Source organism: Triturus cristatus, chromosome 5_2 (assembly GCF_964204655.1).
Source record: "Triturus cristatus chromosome 5_2, aTriCri1.1, whole genome shotgun sequence".
Lineage (NCBI taxonomy): Eukaryota > Metazoa > Chordata > Amphibia > Caudata > Salamandridae > Triturus > Triturus cristatus.
The window spans coordinates 114210318-114233499 of record NC_140588.1 but is presented as its reverse complement, the minus strand read 5'-3'; positions in this window follow the sequence as shown (position 1 = coordinate 114233499).

Sequence of the window (23182 nt, the reverse complement as noted above, 5' to 3'; positions counted from 1 at the left end):
CATGTGATCAGTATCCCAGTAACAAGGATCATACTCTACGGAGCTTAGGTGGGGGTAGGCCACCTTCTAATTTGGGTGGGAACTCAGATACATTGGGCTTGGTTAATTCCTCTCCCCTTCCACAGCTCCCCCCCGAGGCTGCACCTTATGTGACCGTGCTTACAGGAGTTCCTCCCTTAACAAATGATAAGGGGGAAACATATTACGAATTAAAAAATAAAGTTATTCACTGGTTGTCTAAAAACAGACCATTGAATGGAGTACGTCGGGGGGAGATTATTTTTGTTCGTAGGGTTTGCTGGCTGGGGACTAGACCAAAGGACATTGGTGGGGATTGTGTCCTAATTAATTTTAGGGACCCAAGAGTTGTCGGTCACATATTGGATTTGGGTGGGAAGTCCAAACTAGGTTCCATTGACACCTGCCATTTGGGATACTTTTATACCCATTTTAGTGCATTGAACCCTGTGGAACTACCCTATTTTTACCAAGCTACTCATAATTCCCACTTCAACATCCCGGTTGCTAACCGTTTTGATGCGCTTAGTTCTGTGGATTGACCACCATCTTTGAGGCATACCAAGGGAAGGCACATGCTTATGAAAGGGAGTTTGGTAAGGGGTGGTCAAAGTGTGGAGAGGGTTTTCTCCAATGTAGCACCTGGCACCGGGACAGGATTCACTTCCACCTCCTTTCCATCCCTGAGCAATAGTTCCACTCAAGGGCTCTCCGAGTTGGGTCCTTCTGACCAAATTGCTCCTCATTGCTGTACCGTCTCTGTCCCCCCAGTGGCCAGTCCCCTCCATACACCTACATGTAGACCTTTAGTAGGGTCCTGGAACGTGGCTGGACTGGAGTCCAAACTAACCCAGAGTGGGGAGAGTTAATGGACAATTATGATATTTGCCTATTTCAAGAAACATGGCTACGGCACATTCCAGTGAGGGTGGGCTATGTGTCTTTTTTTGTTCCTGCAGTCCAAGGTGGCAGGGGCAGACCTTCGGGGGGGCTAGTTGTCTGGGTTGCAACCCATTTAGGTTGCTCTGTAAAGCACATAGATTCACAGTCCCCTGATATTTTGTGTTTGTTACTTACTTTCCCTGCCGGATACTCGCTGGTAGTACTTAATGTCTACTTGCGTCCTTATCCGGTACAGTTGGGCCTGTCGATTCTGGGTGCCTTAGATGATATCTTACATTCTCTTCCCCCTGTGTCCCATAAAATAATAGGTGCTGAATTTAATTGCCACTTTGAACCTCTTCTCGGGATTCCCTCAGCTACTTGTGATGAGGATGAAAATTATAAAATCCCAGACTCTACCATGTACCCAGCAAAACGTCTTCACCCATTGGCCCTTGAGATTAATAAGCTAGTCATCTCGCATTCCTTGAGGGCTTGTAATGGCAGACTTCTTCCCGACGTCCCGGGTTCTTATACTTTTAATAGACCCGGGAATTGTTCGACAATCACCTATATTCTGGTGAATGTTGAATTTTGGTTTTTTTTAGCAGCTTTTTCCGTTATACCCAGGGTCGATAGCGACCACAATTTATTGTCATTGGAACTGGCAAATAATATTGGTGGTAGCTTAGTCCCTCAGGGCCTAGAACTACCAAGTAGTGAGAACTTGGTGTTAGCTGCAGGAGGTAGACACATTAGGTGGGCAAGGGTCGTGACCGATGAGGCAAACCTTGCAGCATTATATTGTAGTGTCGCCTGCTCTTTGGAGGAGGTTTCCCACCTTTTGAGCCCTAATGGTGATATTTTGCAGAATCATTTCCCAGACCTGCAGGATATTCACAATGAACTTCTCGGTGGCCTGGTTGGCTTTTTTTACAGCTCTATTACGCCAAGGCCAAGGATTTCAATGTCTGAACATTGGTATAATAGAACCTGCAGGTTGGCCAAGACTGCCTTGATTAGAGAAGTAAAAGAGGGTACCCAGTTAAGCATCAGAGTTGCGAGGGCCTACTACAAAAATTTGATTAAAGAGGCAAAATCCGAGTGGGAGGATTTGAGGTGGCAAAATATGAAGCAAGCACTAGAAGACCGTGATTCGAGGGCTTTTTGGAACATTGTACGAACAGGTACGGCAGTAAGCTGCCCTGCCATTATTCCCAATCTTAGTGAGGAGGTTTGGCTTGAGCATTTTAAACCTCTTAATTCACTTAGTAATTATAGTGGTAGACTAGACCCGGTAATCCAGCCTAATGCCATTGTAGTGGATCAAACTGATTATGAAGATTCGGTGAGTCGATCCTTTTCCCTTTCAGAAATAGAGCTGGCCCTTAGTACCCTATCAGTAGGGAAAGCCCCGGGGCTCGATAGGATCCCTGGTGATTTGTATCGAAGCAAAGTAAAAATTTGGGCCCCCTACATTCGGGTTTACTTTAATGCTATTTTGCAGGGCCATGAGATCCCGGATACTTGGCTTGGAGCTGAAATCATACCCATTCATAAAAAATCTTTCCCTTTGGATCCAGCCAATTATCGCCCCATAAGTTTGATCGATGTCCTTCAGAAACTGTTTGCCCGAGTCCTTTTAACAAGATTACAGACTTGGATGGAGGACCATCAAATTTTAACCTCTCTCCAAGCGGGTTTTCGAGTAAAAGTTTCCACCACTGATCAACTGTTTAGGTTACAGCTAATTCATTGGAAGACAGTTTGTATGGGTGCTGGTAATCTTTATTTGATTTTCGTGGACCTTCGGTCCGCATTTGATACGGTCCAAAGGGAGAAATTATGGGTTCTATTATTGGAGATGGGTGCTCCCCCTTACCTTTGCCACCTATTTAAACGTATGCATGAAGGCACTTTTGCAAGGGTGAGATATGGGAGATGTGGGGAAATTTCAGGCCCATTCCCGGTTGAAAAGGGTGTGAGGCAGGGTTGTGTTCTGGCCCCTACACTTCTCCCTTTTTATCAATGGGTTGATTGAGCACCTATTGTGTGCCGCTAATCTGGATTCCCCAATGCTAGCGGGGCGTAAGATACCGGCCCTAATGTTCGCGGATGATACGCTCCTGTTGTCTAAATCTTATATGGGCATCCAGCGTTCTTTAGAGGCTTTTTGCTTCTTCTGCAAAAAAAGGGATCTGGAATTGAATCTATCTAAAACAAAATTCATGGTTTTCAGCTCCAATTCAACCAACTGTCCTCACCCCAAGATGGGAGACGAAGAGCTGGATAGGGTTTCTACTTTTGATTATTTGGGGGTAACTCTCAATGATAAAATGAAATGGGGGTCCCACATGGCGAAGGTCAATTTGAAGCTAACACAATCTGTGGGGGGTATCCTGAAGGTCTTTAACAACACTTCTTTTAAACCTCTGGGGCCCCCCATGGAAATTTACAAATCCCAAGCAAGAGGAGGCGCGCTTTATGGCGCTGAACTCTGGGGATATTGTATTACTGCCTCCCTATCGTCAACTGAGAATTCCTTTATTAGGTGACTCCTGAAATTACCTATGAGTACCCCCTTAATCCCCTTGAGATGGGATATAGGTTTAGTTCCCATTGAAGAGATCGCCCTGAATCGCCCTCTCCTGTATTGGAGACGACTCTGGTCAACTCCCGAGCTTGCAAGCTATAGGCATGATCTCGGTGATCTACTGTTAAGGGGGAATTTGGGAAAAATACCATGGTTAACATATGTAAAGAACCTTTGTTATCTTATAGGGATGGGGGACCTATGGTCTGCACCGTTCGTTAACCAAGAAATCACTGCTTGAGGCTCTACAGTTGTACCGGAAGGAAATTTTATTGCATTCGACCTTGGGAAGGCTTACTAACACCTTTCTGGATATTAAGACCAGTCCCCATTTTAAAGTTTTTTTGGATGTAATTCAACCCCCTTTGGCAAAGAAACTATACATTCAGTTTAGACACGGCTCGTTACCACTGAGGACCCTCACACATAGGTGGTCCAATGTATCTGACCCCTTAAGCTCGTGTCCTGAATGTATTGATATCTGTGAGACAGAGTTGCATGTTGTTCTTTTTTGCCCTCTATACACCAAGGCTAGGAAGAAGTGGAGCATTCAACTCTGTAAGTCCAGGGGTTTTAGGGACTATCAGGAGGTGTTTAGAATCATGCAGTACGACACTACCCCAATGATAGTGTTTGTGATGGCTAGATTTCTTCTTTCCATGTGGTTTGCCAGGTCCCAAAAAATCTTATCCGCTAGATAATTCTCCTGCTACTAGTATTGATATTATTGCTATTGTAGAAGTATGTGGAGATGCGAGATTATTTTGGGACACGGATATTGTTCTAATATTATGTCTTTAAGGATAATTTTTTTTTTTATTGTGCTTTGTAATTTTATTACAAATAATATTAATGTTTTGATGGATTATACTCTATGCATTGTTTATTTAATCAATTTTTATTTTAAATAATTATTTATGTCTTTTTATGGTATTTTACCAAAATAAAAGCTTTTGACTGACTGGCAAAGATTCAACATATACTAAGTTACACATTAAGAGATTAGAGAGGCTGCTGTCTACTGTTGCTGAAACACCTTCCATTAATTGGATAATCCACACCTTCATTGCTTTGCCTATTTTGTCATTTTATTTCCAATACTACTTACACCAGCAAGTGGAAAAATCTGAAGCCCTAGAGGAAGGGTATGTACATGGGTATTGGGAATTACCTTTTTAATTACCTTTTCCTTTCAGTGTTGGAATAAAGTAACTGAAGTTTTTCTCAGCAGTTCCGGCTGCTAGAATGCTTTGAGTGGCTCCTTAGTATGCAAGGAGAATTCGCTCCATGCTTCCATAGAAAACTTATCTTGCTACTTGAAAGATTCCCCAGCGGCGTTGATTTGTCTGGCTTTCAGATTACTCTCAAATGGGAGTTATTTGATTTTGAACGATCAAGGTTGCTGTACGATGAGACTGAGCATAGACTATCTTGTTGTCACGGTTTCTTCCGTGGTCACTTGCTGTACAAAAGTATTGTTTCCACCTGCACGTCCAGTTAGGGAGGCACCACTGTGGCCTTCAATTAAGCTTTCAAATGTGCACTTTGATGGTTTGAGAAAACGGAAGACCTTATTGTTTCAGAAAGATCTGGCCTTAACATTTGCAAAGGAGACGTTTGTTCTTCAAGTTGCAAGGTTTCTTCTGAGATACAGTCGCTACTCATTACTAATTTTCTACAACATTTTGGAGAATCGGTGCACCGCATTTTTAATATGCCTCATAGTGCGGGAGTAGCACATTTTTTTAAAAAGATTAGGTTCTGGTTTGGTTAGTACCTTCCAGACATTCTTCGGAGGAATTCCATCATTTAATCACTCCGTTGTCTGAAGCGTTTTTTAGGCCTTCCGCTGGTCTTGTTCCTGATTTAATTTTCTGCTCCACAATGGATGTCCCATTTTGAGATCAAAGGGAACAGGCACTAACACATGTGCTCCTATACTGTGAATGCAAGGTCCAATGTCTTTACACACCTTTGCTTCAAGAATTAAATGAGCATTGGTTCTTCTAATTTCTGCCTGTGTGGCTTCACTGCGTGTAGCCCGTGTTCTCCTGTCTACTGTGTACTTTAGAGTGTGCCATGGATCTGTGCCTAGGAACACAACTGGTTCAGTCTTTGGACATACATTTCTTGCTGGACACGTAAAGGCCCATTTGCATCTCTGTCAGGCCTTTCAAATCTCACCACAAAGTTCAAGTAGTGGATGATGCTCATAGTTGTACTAGGTGAAGCTGCTGATGTTGTGGCATTTCACTATTAGCAGGATGTGACCCAGCTAGATTAACAGACAAAATCCCTTAATTGTGGGAAAGGTGATGAGCAACTGCAATACACTGGTGAATAACTAATGGATAAAAGAAAAGAAAGTAAGCACAATTGTCACATCTGGTAGCCCTACTGAGAATCCAGAATATCGAATTCAGTGATTGGATTAGGATGCAGAAGTAAGGAACCTCCAATAGATGTGTTCCTTCCAGTCACTAGCCAATATTGTGTCCTAAATAAGTGTTTTTCTCCAACTTAAAGTGCTGAAGCGTAGCAGTGCACTGAGGCTAATAGATGTATGATGTGTTTTTGTGTTTGAAGCTTTTTTTGAATTAGGGAAATTCAACCTGTGAAGCACCTCAGTGTGAGGCCTAGGTAATAGATTGTGTTTCTCTCTTTCAATAAGAAAAGGTAAGTGGGGAATAAGACATCTAATAAATATATATGGCTAGCAGTTATCTTTTTCCAATGTACAAAAATGAGTGGAACAAATTCCACAAACTTGATGGAGGAATTAAGGGATGAATGGAGAGAGGGAACTGTTATTGGACTGGAATCCTGAGAAAACCTGAAGAGCAAAGCCAAAACCTTCCTGCAATTTGCTGTGGCCTCACCCATCTCTTTTGCAATACCAAGTTTAAATGGGGGCCTATAACCTCAGTTCATTCAGGTGATGTAACAAAAATTGTTGCAAATACCTGCGGCCACTGGTATTCACCTGCCCATCACCAGCTGGTCCCAAGTCACATCCCTCAATAATGATTCTTGTGATGGAGGGCTTTTGACAGACAAAAGATCTGAAGCCCTGTTGGCTTTGGAAACCTCCTGTTGGAACTGATCAAGACTGTTTTGCATATGGCTGTTTTCAAATTGAGTTGGAATGGACGGCTAAAGAATGATGGGTTGAAATGCTACTCCAAGTAATTGCAAATCATTAGACTTATTGCATGTGTTTCTTATAGCACCTTTTGTGTGTATGACATCATCAGAAGTATCTACACACAAGGAAAAGTTTGTGTGTCAGAACTGTAGTTCGGCTGATGGCTGCGTGTTGTGGATTTTGGCTGGCTGTGTGTGGACTGGTGCTTGGCTGGCTAATGAGTGGATGGCATTTGGAAGGTGGTGGGCAGACATCATAGTGTTTTATAATTTTAATTGTTTTAATGCTTGTACTCATTGGCATTTGTGATAGTAATGTGTTATTTCTCCTTTTTATTCTAGTGCAAAGCTTTTGCTTTCCTTTTAGTCTCCTGCTTGCGGTTTCATCACTGATTGATCCACAGTTCGTGTAATTGTATTTGTTTGGTGAGAACACGTTTTCTGTTCTGTTCACTCCAAATTTGTATCATTACCCTGCATGAATGCCTTTTTTGTGAATGGTGTAAAAATAGCAGCATGTTTAGTTTCTGGTTTATTGTGTGTGCAATTCTCCTTGTATTTGTGCATGATGTGTATTGTGTTGTCTTGTGTGTAATTATGTTTTGTTTTTCCTTTCTGGTGGCATGTCGTAGGTGATTGCTGTGTCTATGCAGAGGAGGTACTCGTGACTCTAGCTGTCTCTGGCAAGTCAGTAATATTGTTTTTTGGAAAATGTATGTCTTTGTGTGGTTTGTTTCAAATGATTTTTCCTATCAGACTACCAGTAGGTATACTTTCCATTTGATAAAGCCACACTTTGTTTATTACTTATTTTACACAGTGTTGGGTATTGTTGACTTAATTGTCAAGTTAGTTTTCCTAGTAAGCATTATGGCTAGCTGCAGGATTGGGAGCAGATGGGCTTAAAAAGATATGGTTGATCCGCCCCTAGGTCGCAGAAACAGCTAAAACATTCACCCCCAAAAGGGGAGCGACCATTTCCCAAGGGTCCACTTCCTAAAACTTGACGCACAACATATAATCAAATCTCTGGTGTTCTAGTGGCTTCTGCCCCCTCAGGGGAAGATGGGCCTCAAAATATAAGGCTGATCTGCACCACAGGGGTAGAAATGGTCAAAATATTCACCTCCAAAAGGGGAGCGACCCTTGTCCAAGGCGCCTCACGCCAAAACCTTATCCGCCATGTATATAAAATCCCTGGTGGTCTAGTGGCCATCTGTGGGGGCAGATGGGCCTAGTAAAATGGCTGATCTGCCCTGAGAGGGGGAAAAAGATGATTAAAACATTGCCCAAAACAAAGGTGAGTGTCCCTTCCCCAAGAAGCTACTCCCTGACATATAAAACATAAACTCCCTGGTGTCTTGTGGGCTTCTGCCCTCCCCAGATGACACATCGGCCTAAAAATGGCAGAGCAGCCCTCATGAGGTTGTGGAATACAAAATAAAAGCCCTCTAATGGGAGTGACTCTTGCTCAAGGGTTCACTTCCCTTACACCAAATACCTGGAAGTTTAGTGGCCTTCCACCCTCATCCAGAGGGAAGATCAGACTAAAAGAGGCCGATCTGCCCATGGAGGGTGGAATAACAAAATATTTTGTCCCCCAAAGAAAAAGCCTTTGCCCAAGGGGTTGCTCCCCATAATTAATAATTTTGCACAAAAAATACATCCCTGGTGTTTCAGTGGGTTTCAGCCCCCGAGGGGCAGATCGGCCGAAAAATAAGGGCAATCTGCCCCCCAGGTGGGCCAAAATAATTAGGCCCTCTGGGATTGCTCCTCCTGCACAAAAAATCCTTGTTGTTGTTTCAAGTGGTTGGATTCCTGCTCACTGCGATTGTGGAGCAAGAATCCACTTTAAACAGGCAGAGGGGAAAATGAATATTTATTTTCTTCCCCTCTGTGTCTGTTTAGTTTACCACCCACCAAATTCCCCTGGAGAAGGGCTCACCTCCAAAAGTTTCCTCTCCTTAGACGGGCTGGAAGTAAGTGGCTTATATCGCGCCCCCGGACTCACTGTGCCATGTGCATACTTACATCATCATATTGCCAAGGGGGGTCGGGGTTGGCTTGGGAAGTGCACCCACTGCAAACCCCCAGGCGGGGCCTGTAGATAAGCTGCTAACACTGGGAGCGCCACAGCTGGGCGGAATGCTAGGTTGGAATGGTTCCGTCTGCAGCACACAAGTGCTGAGGCTGAGGACAGAATTGTTCTGTTCTTGGCACTGAATGGGTTAAGAGTCTAGTCAGAGAATCCGGCAGAGTTTCCTTGTCTTGCAGCGTTTCTTATTTTTTAAGTATTTAGTTGTTCACATTAGGGTGCCTTTTATGCTATTGATTTAATTATTTGTTGGATTTTATTGGTTAAAATTTATTATAGTTTTATTTTATTCATTGGTTTGTTTAGTTTTTGTAGTTGGTAGTTTTTGTTTGAATTTTTTTTATCAGATAAATCCTTCTATGGGAAATGCTAATTTAGGTTTGGTTATTGATGTATGATATACAGTCTGATAGTTAAAAAAAATATATATATATTTTAAATATTGTAGTCGATTTTGTGTGAATCACTATTTGTCATGTTATTTGTTTTTTAAAGGTAACAATATTTTTGTTTCTGAAATTTTTGCTTTCCATATAGGTAAAAATGTATATTTTTAACAGTGATATTTCTGTTCTTGAGGTTTCTGGTTTTACAAGTTAAGTATGCAAATTTTATTTTTGTCTTATCAATATTTAATTTGTCCGATATTTTTGAGTTTTGGTATAGTGTGCATCGATCCTATATCTGTGATCTGCCCAAAGGGATAGTGGGTTAGCACCCGCTGTATATTTACTCTAAAATTGATCCTTGGCAGGTATCTCCAGGCCTAAGTATGGCATAAGTGCCATGATACAGATTTCGCCCATAAGGTATACTAGAGTGAGCATATAATCTTTTCAGTAATACTATAGACCACCACAAATGCTCGCTCACAACGAAAGGCCTACAGGGCATCAGCAAAGATACCGACTTAAGTTAGACCACAGACTCACAGGGCCCGATTCACAAGAGTAATCTGAGACAGAATCCTCATTTTGTGACTTTCGGTATTCAGAAAGGGCATTTAGGAGTAGTAAAGTTAGGAATCCTAACTTTACTTTTCCTAAATGCCCTTTCTGAATACTGTAGGTCATAAAGTTAGGATTTTGTCTAAGTTAAACTTGATTTTTGGTCTTAAGTTTAACACATTATCCACAGCCCAGGTTTCCTGGAAGACACAAACATCATTTTTCCCTATAAAGGAAGCCCATTCCTAATCAGAAAGCTTGGAACTGACCCCTTCCAGATTCGAAGAAATCATGGTCAGGGTTTCTTGTGTGCCAAGGATCATTTGTGATTTATGGCCTTCAGTCTCATTTACACTAGAAGGTTGGCAGGTACTGTCCCACAATTGGGGCAATCCTTTGTTGATTGGGTCATCTGGCTCCAGCTCTCAGTAAAATCAGCAAGAACAGAATTGAAACAGCGGTGTTAGTACACATTTCTGCAGGGTCAAGATTTACTGGTTGAAGTAGTCAGTTTGTTAAATTCAAACTAAAGTCTGTATGATTTATTTCAATCCTCCGAGTAACATGCCTTGAAATAAGTTGTTTGCCAGCCTGCTTCTTGGTGAGCTCATGATTATTAGTGCCAAGTTGTGGGGCCGGAGGAGAGAGTCTTAACTTAATTACAGAATCAATATATTCAGGTAGATAGCATGTTCTGAGCTCAATATTGATGAGACTTTCTACCAGTTGTTCAATTTGTAAGGTCACTATGATGTAATTAATGCTAGATGAATCATTGTTACACCTTTTGGCATGCTCCATGTCAGATTGCACTACTGATAGACACTCTTGTTTTACCCTAATATAAAAGATGGCCATGTTTATTAGAGACTCGGTGTCCTCATAGGCATCTTCCTTCAGCTTCAGAGTAGGGGTCAGGTAAATCAATCTTCTGCGACTGTTGCTCATAAGATTTAATTAGATCCTGTCTGGATAGTCCTCAGGGTGGAATACATGGGCTGAAGGGGAGAAGTTGCTACCCTGTTCATGCTCAGGATAAATGGTAGGCCCAATTCCTGGGATAATCGACAGTCCTGTGTATTTGGCAGTGAGCATACGCTGAGGCCATCTCGATAGCTGTGCAGGCCTCTGATGATCCTTGCTCATACTTAAGCTAGAGCCCCTGCTATCACTGAGATTCTGGGTGCTTTGAATGGCTTTCACATTTTGCAAGATTTAAGAGGATTTTTTTGTAGATGACCAAACTTGCCCTCTATTAGATCAATTTGCATCTATGGTATGTCCCTGGTTGTTGACGGATGCAAGTATGTAGCTGGTATGGCACCTATAACTGCACGTGAAAGCGGCAGAGTTGTGCTGATCATTGATGTTCCGCTCAACAAGCACGGTTACTATGGTCATCAATTTATCCAACTTGTGATGGAGTGAAGAAAGACTTTCTGTGTCAGCCGCTATTTGAGAGGAGATATCAACAGAATGTTTGGTGAGGGTCAAGGCAGCATTCAATGTTCTAGGCAAGCATGGATCTGAGGCCCCTGCTTCAGTTGCAACAGGAGATGGTATAATCATATCATTTGCTGCCATACCGTTTGGAGCAAGGTACATTCGGGGCAACCATGGTTTTAGATGATAATGGCAGGTCAATAGTGTGGGGTGCACCTCCAGCTGGTGAAATGCCTGGAGCTTCAGGCTCAGCAACTTTGGTATTGATTACGAATTTGGGTGCATTTTTCCTGAACTTTTCAGGTATTTTTCCTGAAGGTGCTGTGCTTTTAGATACTGCGGCACTTAATATTGTCTCAATTTCCTCTATAATGTGATCTATATTGTACATGGCCTTCCAGCAACTGTGTTAGTGCGGGGTCCACCTGTCCCTGGCCCTGGCTTTTTCAAATATTTTGTATTCACGTTCGGCATTTCATGGGGCTTACGTTTCCCCATGGTAAGTCTAACATTTCAACTAATCCATGGGTTATTTTGGGAAAAGGCACCTGATTCAGGAGAAAACAAGATTCAAAAGTCCACTTAACTATGCAAATACACTCTCAAAAGTTCCAGCAGCGACAATGCCAGGGTAGAGGAGAAAGAGAGTGGTCCCAACCTGGCCTCTTCTGGGTGATAATGGGTGCAGTACTTTTCTGCTCTTGGCCTGGGTTTTGACTGGGCACTGCCAATGCGGCGGGACCTCCGAAGGCGCTGCATAGTGCTTGCAAGCTTCAGCACAGGTGAGGATGGTGAAGTGGGCTGCCACCTAGGCCCCATCACCTGCTTGGACATGTAGTCTACATCAAGGCTGTCGTTGCTGCTCCCTGCGCAGCTGATGTCCGATGGCACTATACATAGCACTAGCAGGCTTCAGCACAGGTGAGGATGGCGAAGTAGACTGCCTGATGGGATGTGTAGTCTCCCATGATGCCCTCATTGCTGCTTCCCTGCTCTGTCTTGTAGCTCGCCCTGCTTTCAAAACTGTTACTTGTGCATATTTATGTTCATGGAGCCTTACTGGAATTTGTAGTAGACTATCGGGTACACCTAAAGACTTGATGGAGTCCCAGAGATTTTCCCCTGGTACAAGATCAAAGGCAGCCCTCTTTCGACAAAAGTCAGAAGGAGGCACTCTTTATTAAGCTTGATATACTTCCACATGATTAATGCTAAACTGAAAACGTGATCTACTGTACTAACTTTGGCTCTATATCCAGCTTGAACGGTGATAAGATCTGGACCTTATTCATGTTTCCCTAAAACTTGTCTGCTGAACACCTTCTGCAAATTGTCCAACAGGTTAATAGGCCAATAGTTGGGAGATTACTCCTATCACTTTTTTTGAAAATAGGTAACATTTCTGCCCCTCTCCAAAAATCTGGAATGGGAACTCCCTTCATGATAGCGTTTGATGCCTATATCTGAATGGTTAAGAGCTCCCGACACTTTGTCTGGACAAGGTGCTTTTCCAGCATTAAAGTGATTCAATAGTTGCTACAGTTTCGATAAAAGAGATTACAGAAGTTTCATGACATAAGAAGCAATACTCAAAAGATCGTGTGAGTCAGAGGGCCCCAAATTATTGCCTGGATGTTTTTTTTCACATCATTTGTTTATTGGGATTGTTTGTTAAATATAAGTTAGAAAACTGGTTAACCCAAACCTGGGGTTGAATGAAGAGGACAGTTGATAAGCCTCTAGGAGATCTTTTCAATTTTTCATTGTTTCATTTGCTTTTGCAAACAGACAAAATAAGCTGAAATAGGCTTCTGACAACGCAAATTGCTATTGGATCAAAGGATTTACAGGCACATGCATCAACCTTTTTTGCGAGCGCAAACGGTGCGATGCCCAAAAATCGTCCGTTTGCGCCCGCAAAAAGGGCTTTTGCGATGCATCAAAGTGTAAGGCACTCGCAATTTAAGAAATCGCAATTAATTGCGATTTCTTAAATTGCAATTGCATTTAAGGAATCGCATTTTGCGATTCCTTAAATGCAATGCAAGAACCACTGTTAAATAGCGATTTCTCTATTTGGGGCCGCAAATTACCAAGCAATTAAATTGGTCGGTAATTTGTAAAAATTAAGGACTTGCAAAATCCAACCTTGATGCATGTGCCCCTTAATGCTTAAAATTAGCTACATTTTGAACTTCTGACACTTAATGTTAGTCATTAGTTTTTCCAATTGTCGAGTTGTAGATGCCTCTACAAAACATCCCTTTAGTAACTTAAACAATTGGCTATATTTTTCGACTATGGGAGTTTGATTGGGAGGTCTTTCTCATAAGGAGCCAGAGTGGATTGAGAAGATGGTAAATGTTTGTGTCATATATGTTATTTGCTCTTAATTTAGGCCACTTAATTGTCCTCCTAGGTTTCAAAATGATCGGCTCTATCTTAGTTGCAGTGTTACTATGCTCAGCCATGCAGCATCTTGTAACAGCCATTCCCTTATTGCTAGATGGAGAATGCTGTGATTGCCTTCCAATCTCGGCAATATTTTAAAATCCACTAATCTATCTCACAATCTTGTATCCATAAGAACATAATCTATACTATATCTTATGCGACCTCTTCACAAGGTGTAAACCCTTCCTTATCTGATGGTGAGTGACACTTACAAGCATGCAACCTGTAAGTAATGGTCAATGCACCTAATTTTATGGTGCAATGATTTTAAAGGGGCAGCATCTAAGATGAGAATAGGGAAAGCCTCATTTTATTGTTCCATAACAGAGTTAATGCAATCTAAGGTCTCATAGGGGGTATTAATGTCGCCTGATAATATGAGGTTTGGGCTATCCTTGAGCTTTGAAAGATGTACTTCTAGAATAATTTGAGTAGGAGACTCTTTATTCCTGGGTGAAGATATATTGTAAATACTATATAAAATTAATGAAGTCTCAATCTGTCCACGTATAGTAAGTTTTGGTCCAAATAATGTCTCCAGATGCACGGTCTGCTTTTGATGCACGAGCCTGAGTATAACATTTTTATAAACCCTGACCTATATATCGGCTCAGGCATCGAGGTCTCCTGTAAAATATAGAAGTGGAAGGAGAAAATAAAATGTTCCCAAGCTAGGACTCCCAGTTTATGGCGAAGGCCAGCTAGGTTCACTAAAAGGAGATGTCTTTTAGGGTCGGTCAATATGCAACCGTAATACTGAATTTGGTTGATAAGGTTCCATCAGAGAATCCTGGAAATATGGCATTATACCTAGCAACTCCTTCGGTCATACTGGGACACCTACAGGCCCCTCCCCCGGTAAGTTCGGAGACTTGTTTCGTCAATCAACAGTTGGTAAGGATTCAGCCGTGGGACTGAAATGTTCCAATACAAATCTTGGGGAACACTTGAATGACGATCAAGAGGCAGGAAAAGATTACAGAGATTTATTTTTTTATTGAATGTCCGAACCCAAGGGAGGAGTTGTGCAAGCATCCAATGCCAACCCACCGTAAATCAGGTACTCTTCGGACAGAAACAACTTGTTATTGTCAAACAGAGCTATATTACAGCTAAATCGTTATGCAACTATTATATCTGAACTAACAACAGACAGGCAATGTCTCTGCTTCTTAATCCAGTGATTTACCTTACGTATAAGGGAATCTGGGTCCTCCTAGATCCCTTCCCTGATTTCTGTACCTTAGTCAAATAAACAATCTTTCCCTTTTCGCAATTGGATCCACAGGGTATGCCATCATTTCTACATACATTCTGCTGTAAGCAAGGTCTTTTACATTCATATGGAGTTTGACTTGGATTATCACAAGTGGCATTTTGTGCTTTTAGGCACTATACTTCGTTCAAATATTTAAAATTTGCATATCTCCAGTTTTACTGATTGATTTTTTGTTGTTTAGGTGTCAAATACGTTCTTGAATGTTACTCTATTTTTCTATATTTTTCTTGTGTTGTGGTTTCTTTTGTGCCAAGCTACGAAAGTGTTAAGCACAGGTTAATTTATTTTTGTGACTTTTGTAGTTCACCAGGATAAGGATTGTGGCTGTTTCTTGAGAAGGGCTCACACACCCTTAAACAAACAACTCAATTTCTCACATAAGGGTTCCTCTGATACACATTAAAACCAGATTCCTGTTCTCTGTCAAGTTTGCACTGCTCCACAACATCTGGGTGCGCGAGCATGTACCATCACTTAACGTTCACACACACGTATCTCTAGTAATACACTTCAAGTTGATACAGAAAGCATCCTGTCCTCCTCCCTCAATATGTATACTCTGCATTGCTCTGAATTGCCTCTCCTTCTGAGACCTTTGGTGGGGGAGCGACAGCCAGCACTTCTAATAGATTCCTCACCTCTTTGAGTTCTCTGGTTAAAGTATCTAATCTCTCATTTATATCAGGGTAACTACCATGCCTAGTGGATTAAATTGGGTTAGTGGGAACCTAGTTATCAGGATTTACGTCTATCAGTGGGGCAAATCGTTCAAACAAATGACTGAGGGGGTTAAGTGGATGTCTTCCTCCCTATATCTAAGTGAACTGTTGTGACGTGATTGCAATGCTTCGGTATTATGTTCATTTGGGCCTCTAGAGTGTGGTACATCTTCATGAGGCACAGCCTTCGGACTTCCCAGGGATGCACATTTTTCTACAGGGCTATGGTTAAAGTTTCGGAGGTAGTCTCAGGGCCATTGCATACATGTTGGGCAGGGCCGGACTGGCTACCGGGCGTTTTAGCATGCTGACATGCATGCTGCCGAGCTGGAGGCTGATTTTGTTGATGGGGACCTGCGTGTGCTAAACAAAATTCGTTTCGCTTTGTTTATTTCAAAGCACACGCAGGTCTCCATCAACGAAATTAGCCCCCACCGCAGTGACATCAACCCCCAGCTCGGCAGCATGCCAAAACGCCCGGTAGCCAGTCCGGTCCTGATGTTGGGGTTGGAATTTCTTATAAGACCATATGATTTTTACCACATGAGATTTTTGTTTCTTTCAGGCATGGTCCACATCGGGCTTCTTCCCCAGATTAAATGTAGTCTCCACCGTCTGAATTAGTACATCAATCTATTTCAAAGTGCAGTTTTCAGCTGCTTGTTTAGCCATCTTGACTGATTTACTTAATCCCTGAAGTGACTCCCCTGCTTTCCTTTTCCCCACAAGTACTGTACTGCCTAGCTATGCTTCTGAGCTTTAATGACCCAAGTACTAGGATAGGGTTTAAGCTTAAATTCACCATAAATTATAAAAACAAACACACTTTTCAGAATGGTTCAGAAACCAGAGCACTTACAATTTCTAAGATGCTCAAATCCTGGCTCACACTTCTATTTACACACTATAAGTTAACTTGCAAAATACAATATGGGCTTGCACAACTTATAAGGTACAATCCCCTCCAAAAGTACACTTGGCCTAGGCTTGGCCCGGGATTTGCTGAAAAGCGTCCCGCACAACAGGGCAGTGTCTCGCAAAATATAACACCAAAAAGTCTTGACAGAGGTCTTTTTGCTAATCCCCTCTGGCTCTGAGTGAAAGCTGCGACTTGGATTCCCACCAGCAAGTGTTGCTCGTCCCACGCAACGGGGCTGAGTCGAAAGCTATATAGCACCAAGGAGTCCAGGCGGAGGTCTTCTTGCGCCTTCCGTCTACTTTGAAGTGAAAGCCAGGATTTGGAGCTCTCCCAGCAAGTGTCGCACATCCCCTGACTGGAGGAAGCTATCAGATGGAATAGTTTCTGATGAGGAATCATAAAAGACTACTCAGTATCGAAGAGGTAAGTTAACCCTGCCATGCCTGAACCTTGGGCCAGTCCTGTCCTCTAGGTAGGTGCAGTCTCTGCTCTTGGGGAGATGTAGTGTGGAGACCTAAGTCCAGGCTAACCCGTTGTAATGTCCGGCGCGCGCGAGGCGTTCTAGCCTTCCACGCTGCCGGGGTGCGCTAGCGCTGACGCGTGACGTCAGACGCTAGCAGGTATAAATAAAGAGGCGTGGCCTCGGCGCGGCAGTCGGGAGCCGCGTGTAAAGCATAAAGTACCGGCTCCTGTAATTATTTAGCGCGACCGCGCAAGCATGCAAATCAGAGCGTTTGAAACGCTACACTGGTGACGAGGGGTGTATTGAGCCCTGCATCTGATGCAAGTGCCCCCACTGTGTGGTGCAGCTGCCACCCATGTCTCCTGGGCCTGTGAGTGGTGCCCCATCCCGGTGCTGACCCGGCTGAGCCTGCTGGTAGTTTCTGTGGGAGACTTTGGGAGAGACTAGAAGCCCCATCATTGAAGCCTGTGAGGAGTATGTCGTGCCTGGGTGGTGGTAGGCCTGATGCCACGAGGAGCCCGACGACGGCCGCCCTATACCCCAGAGCAGGCCCAGGCCCGGTGGGAGCGTCCCAGACCCTGAGAACCCTGAGGACCCCGATGCTGGCTCCTGGAGGTACGTGTGCCCACTTGGGAGTGTAGAGGCATGGAGGGGGACCACGCTAGATGCCCACAAGGGGGTGCCCACCAATCGTTTTCGACGAAGGGGAGAGGCAGCCGGCCTCCATCGCACGCTGTGCACGTGCCAAGATGGCGTCGATTCCCGCCATTGAGCCGTTTGACATTGACGGTGCCCCGTCGTCCCTTGCCCCGCGCTGGAGGGATTGGACAGACCGCCTACAAATATATTTTGAGGGGGCAGGCATCTCGAGGGAAAGGCGCAGAGCTTTACTACTCCACCTAGGAGGCAAGGACATCCACCGCATCTACAAGACCCTCGTGGAGGCAACGCCAAAGACTTACCACACACTGCTGACGGCTCTCAACGCCCATTTCGAACCCATGGCGAATAGAGACTATGAAAGATTTATCTTTCGTCAAGCCAAACAGGAGGCCGAAGAGTCCCTTGATGTGTTCCACGGCAGACTGAAGGAGTTAGCCAGCACGTGTGGGTTCCGAGATGAGCAGGAGGAGATCCGAGGGCAGATCTTACAAGGGTGCTACTCATCCAAGCTCCGGGTCACGGTCCTCCAGGAAGAAGGAAAGCCCCTAGCGGACATCCTCTCCCTTGGACGGTCGAAGGAGCTCTCGCAGGCGAGGGCCTCGCACATGGAAGCAGCCCTGCATCGACCCGTGAAGACTGAACAAGTGCAGATGGCGGAAGCGGTGAACGTGGTACAGCCCAAAGTGAGACCGGGAGGAGGGAAAAGACAACTGGAGATGAAGAAGAAAGAATGCGGATACTGCGGCGGCCAGCCCCACCGCATGCAAGACTGTCCAGCCAGAGGGAAAAAGTGCAGCACCTGCGGGTGGATGAACCACTTTGCGGCGGTGTGCAGGTCCACCAGAGTCAAGAAAGAGGCGGCCCATGCGGTGCAGGAGGGGGCGGATAGCGAAGACATGGACGATGACACCGAAGAGTACCCAGTCCACTATGTGTTCGCGATCAACCAGCCACAAAAGAAGAAGCGCAAACTTCCAAAATGTCGCATCTTGGTCCAACAACAGGAGGTAAAAGCGACCATTGATACAGGAGCGTCCATTGAGCTGATGGCCACCAATGTCTATCACCAACTACGCACCAAGCCTCCGCTGCGAGAGGCAAAGATCCGAGTGTTTGCGTACGGCCAGAAGACGCCCATCCCTCTCATCGGGTGTTTCAAGACGGAACTGCAACATGGAGAGAGGAAAATAAGCACCACCATCTATGTCACAGAAGAGGGCAGTGGGATGCTGTTGAGCGGGCAATCGGCCGGAGAACTGAGACTGATATCGTTTGCCATGGCAGTCCTAGAGGAAGAGCTGGATACCATCAGGGAAGAGTTCGGGGAAGTTTTCAAAGGAATCTGGTGCCTGAAAGGGAAGGAAGTGTCCTTACATATCGATCCGTCTGTCCAACCAGTGGCGCTGAGGCACAGGCGAATTGCGTTCCATCTGAGGCAAAAGGTCGAGGAGGAGCTGGAGGCCCTGGAGAGGCAAGGCATCATAGAGAAGGTCAGCGGGCCAACCCCATGGGTGTCCCCGATCGTGATTGCCAGGAAGCCAAAACAGCCAGGACAAGTCCGCATCTGTGTGGACATGCGCCTCTCCAATGCCGCAGTAAAAAGGGAACGGCACCTGACGCCCACCATTGATGACATCTTGGGAGAAAATGGACCTACGATCAGGCTATCACCAGCTGCCACTCCATCCGGACTCGAGGTACATAACCACGTTCTCCACACATGTGGGCCTCAGACGGTATCGGCGTCTCAACTTCGGCATCTCGAGTGCCGCCGAGGTATTCCAAAATACCATTAGAGAAGTCCTCAGTGGGCTCCCTGGAGTGCTCAATGTGAGCGACGACCTGCTGATATATGCGCCAACCATAGAGGAACACCACCAGCGGTTGAGAGGAGTCCTCAAAAGGATCCAGGAGTCAGGCCTGACCCTGCACCGGGAGAAGTGCCAATTCCTGCAGAACAAGATTAGTTTCTTCGGGTACACCTTCTCGGATCAAGGAGTGGCCCCAGACCCGGACAAGGTAAAGGATGTCCAAGAAGCCCCGGCCCCAACAAACATCTCGGAAGCCAGGAGCTTCCTGGGCATGGTCAATTTCTGCGGCCGCTTCATCCCTGACCTCTCCAACATCACCAAACCCCTCAGGGAGTTGACCAAGTCGTCGACCACATGGCAGTGGGGCCCGGAACAAGAGCAAGCGTTCCAAGCAACGAAGGCGGCCCTCTCGGCAGACACCACCTTGTCATACTTCGACCCTGCGAAGCCCACCAATGTGGCGGTGGACGCAAGCCCTTTTGGTCTGGGAGCAGTTCTAGCTCAACTCCAGAGCAACGGAGAGTGGGCCCCCATCGCCTACGCGAGCAGGTCCCTGACCGAGGCAGAGCAACGTTACTCGCAAATTGAGCGAGAAGCCATTGCCATCCACTGGGCGTGCAGACACTTTCATGTATATGTGTATGGCCACCGCTTCACGGTAGCAACCGATCATAAGCCCCTCATACCTCTCTTCCAAGGGTCAGCCTCAAAACCACCACCCCGGATCGAAAAGTGGATACTCCAATTACAAGGGTACGACTACCAGGTGGAGTACAAACCGGGGGCCACGAATCCGGCGGACTATCTGTCAAGGCACCCGCGGAAAGCCACCACGGAAGAAAAGGAAGAGGCAGAGGACACAGAGGAATATGTCCGGTATGTGACAGAGCGGTCCCGACCCCTTCCGATGAGCCTAGCTGCAATCGTAGAAGCGTCAAGAGGCGATGAATGCCTGAGAGCAGCGGCGGAGGCCGTCAGGTCGTGGGATTGGAGAGTAATCCAAGAATCGCTAAGTCGGAGGACACCCCAAGCCAAACTGGCACTGGAATCCATCTTGAGAATAAAGGGTGAACTGTCCGTCGATGGCCAAGGATGCCTTCTACGAGGCCCGAGACTGGTCATGCCGGCCAGCCTTGCCCAGCAGGCAGTAGACCTCACCCACAGGGGGCATCAAGGAATGGTGAAAACGAAGGGCAGGCTCAGAGCCAAGGTATGGTTCCCTGGCATGGATGCTATGGTAGAGCAGACGGTGAGAACCTGCACTTGGTGCCAAGCGGCAGGACAGCCGGATCGCCCTCACCCAGTGGCAACCGAAGAAAACCCCCAGAGGCCGTGGGAGTGCGTGAGCGCCGACTTGGGACACCTCCCAGATGGACGATACGCACTAGTCATCATCGATGACTTCACCAAATATCCAGAGGTCGAAATCGTGGGGAGCCAGACAGCCACCGAGGTGATAGCGAAATTCGAGAAAACCATCGCCACTCATGGCATATTTGAAGTAGTCAAGACCGACAACGGACCCCCCTTCCAGGGGCAGGAGTTTGCAGGGTACCTCGAGAGTTGGGGGATCCTCCATCGCAAGTTGACACCACGCTGGCCCCAAGCCAATGGGGAGGTGGAGAGATTTATGAGGACACTCAACAAAACCATATGCATAGCCATGGCGGACGGGTCTCCACTGGAAAGGGCGATCTACAGTTTCCTGAGGGAATACCGGATGAGCCCCCATGTCACAACAGAGGCAGCGCCGGGAACGGCCACCATGGGAAGGATAGTGAGTGACACGATTCCCCACCACCCAACTTGGGTTCCGGTACAAGCCAATAATGAAAAGACTCTGGCCAATCGGACGCGCTCGAATGATCAAGCAAGCCGACGGAGGGGAGCAAAGGAGTCCACGATCCAATGGCAGGATCAAGTGTATGTGAAGGACCGCTACCCAGGAAGTAAATTCAGACTTCCTTTCGAACCACGACCGTGGGTCATCACCCGCCGGACAGGCACGATGGTGACCGCCCAAAGAGGAGCTGAAACTGTTACCCGAGATGTGTCTTTTTTCAAGAAAGTCCATCCTGGGACACCTTCACGCCCCGGGGCCGAACCAGCGGGACCCGGCCCCAACCAACTGAGCGGAGACCAGGAGGGGGAGGAAGGTCCAGGTGAAGACTGTGATTCCCAGTCCCTACCAGCCTCACCCGGGGGTAACCTGCCCAGCTGCTCCCCGTCCCGGGAGGAGCATAACACCCCTAGGCGCGGAACCCCCGAGGTGGCCCTACCCAGAGGCGGCCAATCCCTCTACAGTCTGTGGAGGAACCCCGCACCATCATCCCAGTTGGCGGACTATATGGTGTAACCGGCAAGGACTGGAAGACTGGTAACAGATTCATCGTTCATTTGCATTTGGTGTTTATTGGTTTGATGTTTTTATAAAGGTTGGAAGGAGTGTAATGTCCGGCGCGCGCGAGGCGTTCTAGCCTTCCGCGATCCCGGGGTGCGCTTGCGCTGACGCGTGACGTCAGACGCTAGCAGGTATAAATAAAGAGGCGTGGCCTCGGCGCGGCAGTCGGGAGCCGCGTGTAAAGCATAAAGTACCGGCTCCTGTAATTATTTAGCGCGACCGCGCAAGCATGCAAATCAGAGCGTTTGAAACGCTACACCCGTCTCACAGGTGTGAAAGGGGGTGAGAGGAAGCAGCCCGCATCCAACCGGAAGTCTACCCCCCCTCCCCCGCCCCATATCCAGAGAATTTATTGTGAATGAAACTCAGTTGGTGAAATTCACTTGCAGTAAAGGTCCAAAACCAGATAGTCAAAAAGCGAAAAATCGAGGGTAATTCAACGGGTGGAATCCACTTAACTGGTACAGAGAAAAGACGGCTGGTGACCACCACCTGCACAAATGAAGCATTTGAGGCACCTGACTGCACACCGTTAGCAAACTGCAAAATTTCCCGTAGCTCATGTGGGAATTTATCCCTCCCCACAAAACACATAAAACAGAAATAACAGCTGGAGAAACCCGTTCATTTTAATTCAAATTACCTTACCCATTTTCGATTTTATTTTTGAGAGAAGCGGCCTTTGTCACCTGTCACACAGGATGACAAGCATCTATTTCTTCAGAATGACTGTTTTACCATTTTACATGTAATAAATAGGTCAGCATCATCCAGATAAATCTGAATGTCCATGGAACCACGGATGAGAAAGTCTTTAATTGCTTACCTCTTTTGATAGATTGGCAGCAATATTCAGCCTATTTTTACCGATATGAACTAACATATAAATAGCAAATGATGGTGATTCAGCAACGCCTCTTGCAATTATGTGTTTTGAAGTTCATTCTCCATTTTATTAAATTATACTGTAACCTTTCTACTGAGAAAGTTATTATTTTGACTCTAATCACGACGGATATAAATTAACAGGGAAATAGCAAATTATTGAGATTTAGCAGCATGACATTGAATTATGTATTTTGAAAAGACATTCTCCATTTTATTACATTGTACTGACACTGACATTTTTCTATGCAACAAAGTAATTATTTTGAATTTAATCATGAGACACAATGAGCAGGATAAACTCGATAAGTCGTAGAAGGCAGAGAGGGCCGGTACTGAGCCTGGCTGTGAATTAAAGACGAATAAATAGGGTATGATTTTTCGTGGTCAATGTGGTCTTTGGTGCCCATCTTGACCACTGCATCTTACTATACCTTGGCAGATCATATTACCCTATGAAACGCAT